Source organism: Tupaia chinensis, unplaced genomic scaffold, assembly GCF_000334495.1.
Source record: "Tupaia chinensis unplaced genomic scaffold, TupChi_1.0 Scaffold000097_1, whole genome shotgun sequence".
Classification (NCBI taxonomy): Eukaryota; Metazoa; Chordata; class Mammalia; order Scandentia; family Tupaiidae; genus Tupaia; species Tupaia belangeri.
Genome location: NW_006159559.1, coordinates 1,553,349 through 1,557,283, shown reverse-complemented (window position 1 = coordinate 1,557,283; position 3,935 = coordinate 1,553,349).

Here is a 3,935-nt window from a genome sequence, read left to right as displayed (position 1 = left end):
TTTTTAGATGTTGGGCTGGAAGGAGATGTTTAGAGCAGAGGCTCTTTAGTTAAAGAAGCAAGGTCTGGCTCACCTCGGATGCAGATAGAGTCTAAAATAAGCAAGATATTGTAGAGGTCAGAGACAAAAGACAGTTTTTACAGATTTTTTTTAAATACATTTTTTAAAACAAAAAGTTTCAAGAGAAAGAGAGAGACAGACAGTCAAAAAGTAGACAGAGACCACTTACTTCCTTAGGTGTTGACTGGTGGGAGAGGTTTAGAGCAGAGGCTCTTCAGTTAAAGGGCCAGGGTTGGATCCACCTCAGATGCAGATGAATTCTGAAATTAGCAATATAAAGGAGAGGTTAGAGACAAGTGATAGTACTTACAGATTTAAATATCTATATCTATCTATATATATATATATTTACATATACATATATGTATATATATATATATACATATATATGTAAATATACATATATGTGTAAATTTACATATATGTGTAAATTTACATCTATGTATATGTAAAAGAGGGGATGTCTTATAAAAATTATCTCATAAAATCAAAAAGTAAAGAACTCCCATATAGGCTGTCTATGTGATTAAGAAACAGCTGAAAGACTCACAATTAGGGAAGCCAATGGTATGACTCCCAGTCTAAGACCAAAGACCTGAGGAATGCTGGTATGCATCCAGAATCCAAAAGTTAAAAAAAACAAATGTGGACTATGAAGGATATAGACAGAGCAACAGAGACAGAGAGAGAAAATGAAAGTGAGGCAAAAAGGGGGGATGATCATGCTACAATCCCCTCTCTTCTATTTACCTCTTGTGATTTGGGGGCATATATGCACATGTGCCATGTGCCATGTGCCAGCGTGTTTTTCAGTCTGGGTCTGAGACTCAAGCCTCAATATTTGGCCATGTGAGATTCACCTGCCTTAACCATTGTCTCAACAACTAGCTCAACATGCATCTCTCTACCTCCAGAGGAAGAAGAATTACAAGTGGTTGAGTAGTAAAGAGTATGGAGATTCTTAGTTACATGTTAAAATGTGTGATGTCAGAGGTCACTGTAAAAGTTCCAGTTAGTTTATGTAAGGCTGACTAATTCTCTCATATGATATTTTATTTATTTATTTATTTATTTATTTATTTTTGCAGATTACAGACCCACTTTTTCATCCTTGCTGTGTTCAAAACTCTCATGGAAACATTAGTGACACCAGCAACACTGGTGTTCACTAAGAGTGAGGAAGGAAGGTCTAGTTCTTGCCTGAACTCTTCTTGCTCACTTTCAGTAGAAGTGTCCGTTCATGCTTTGCTAGCACCAGCTAATGAGGAAATTATACTTTTGAGACTATGTGTATTTTCTATGTATTTTTTTTTTTTATTTATAATTCTCAAAGAGTGGAGGACTGGTTAAATTGAAGTGCTCAAAACTTGATAAATTTTTCTATCTCATCTCTATCAGTTCTTAACTATGCAAAATGGCAGGCTATTTCTTTCTGTCTCAGTGTCTTCATCAGTAAAATAGAGAAAAGGATAGCTCTCATTACATAGGGTTATCTGACCATTAGAATTAATAGATTACCGGGGCCAGCAAGTGATGTATTGGTTAAGGTGCTGGATTCTCACATGGTTGACCACAGCTTAAGTTCCAGATCCAGAGATTTGAAACTCTGGGCATGTGTGCATGCATGCCCAAAGTTCCAAGAAGAGAATGGACAAGCTGGGATTGTAGCAAGGCCATCTCCCTGGGAGGTGAGTTCTCTCTTTCTGTCTCTCTGTTGAACACATGCACCCTATAGCAGAAATCTCAAAAAAAAAAATAATAATACATTAGTATCTAGAATAATGCCTGGAACATGGTAAATGCCTAGTAAATGCTAGCTATTATAATTAATGCTTTTGAATTATGAGTATGTTTTCCTCTCCAAAGGATTTGATTAACTGTATAATCACTCATTATAATTTGTCAAGCAATCATAAAGCTTTGAGGGGAGTTTTGGTGTCATTGTTCTAACTTATTCTAGTCACAAACTAATGATTATTCTTTTATTTAATTGCAAATTGTATTAACATTTTAAGTTACTTAAAATGCTGACTGCTACCAATATGATACTTCTAAGGCAGTGTTTAATGTGAACTTCAGCTAAGTCCTTTGTGGTGCTTACGATGGCTCAAAGTCTGTTGTAAATGTTTTCAAATATGAACTCATTTCATTCTCACAATTCTGTGAGGTGAACTCTCTATTGTTTCCATTTTCCATGATGAACCTATGAATCACAAAAGTTAAGTGGCTTTTCAGGGCCATTCAATCCATGGCAGAGTTAGACTACCTAGAAAATATTATCAGAGATAGCATTAGAGAATAGTTAGGAGGAAGGGCTCTGGAGTCACACACCTAAGTTTACAATCCTAATATCATGATTCATGTGTCACTTGCCAAAGTGATGTAAAGAAAATACATGATAGGAACAGACTTCTTAAAATAACTGTTCTTTTAAAAATTAATTATAATTTAATGAGAAAACTAGAGCAAAGAAACCAGACAAACAAGTACAAATTTGTGGATACAAATTTTCAACTATAGTATAACTTGTTGTCAAGATTTCAATAGCAGGGACCAGCAGTTAGCGTAATGGCTATGTCGCTGGACTCCCACACAGTCGACCGCGGTTCATGTCCCGGACCCGGTGGCTTAAAACTCACGCCGGGCACGTGTGCGTGCGTGCCCAGGATCCTGAGAGGAGAATGGAAGAGAAGGGATTGCAGTGTGCCCATCCCCCCTGGGGGGTGATTTCTCGCTTTCTGTCTCTCTCTATCTGGAGAGTGCATGCGCCCTATAGCAAAAACCTCTTAAAATAAATATATTTCAACAGCAGATATTACAAGGTAGCTGAAGAACACAAAGATATCTCACAGTCATACTTTTACATTGTACTTGTCATTCACTTCAATTTTGGTAAATCACTTTTGAAAGAACTACAGCAACCATGAAAATGCCATATGTTAGATATACTCAGTATCTCTACTGGTTATGAGTAACTGACCAACGATAATTCATACCATAAATTAAGCCTGGTTATGACAATAAGGAATCTAAGGTTAGAATAGATGAACATATCCTATTGCCTGAATCCTATATATTTTATTAACTGAACTCTGTATTTTATGGTGCAGAATCTATCAAGAAAAATAACTCGAGCAATATAAAAATGAAGGGGAGCTATAAAAAAAAAAGATTAGTTGAAGAAAGTTCACTTTGTAATCCAGGCTCTGCCTCCTGAATGATAATTTTGAGTTTTAAAAACAATATTCATCATTGAAGCTGGATATCACTGATTAAAGTATGACTATACACTTGTAATTAAATTTTACTTACAAAGGCAATACAGATTTTAAAGTAAAGAGGAATAAGCCAAGAGCATACTGCAAATGATAGATAGTTACATGGTGCTCTCTTGCATATTTGGTTTTTATGGTAGCAGGGTAGGAACCAGATTGCCAGACTATTTTCCTTCTTAATTCGTTATCTATTCTAATAATGCAAAAAAGTATGATAAACAGTAACATTAAATTCAAATGATAAAAATAAGCTAAGTACATCAAATAATCGAAATCAATGTATTACATTATACTTAACTACTATGTAATAGAGATTATGAGATTGGAGGAACTAAACAGCATTCTAAAACAAATGTACATAAAAGCTGGAAATAATCGACCTAAAAGCTTAGTCCCAATTAGCAACTAAAACAAAAGCTAATAAAATAGAATTTAAGATAAGAAATTATTAGTATTGATAGATCAGTACCTCATTTTGGCAACTACTCTGTTCGTATTGTAGCAATAACCAATTTCTCAACCTCTGTATGATTTGTTGCAATGCCTCGCACTTGCCTTTTTCAGTCGATTGCATATTAACTTGCAAAGAATCAGGAATGC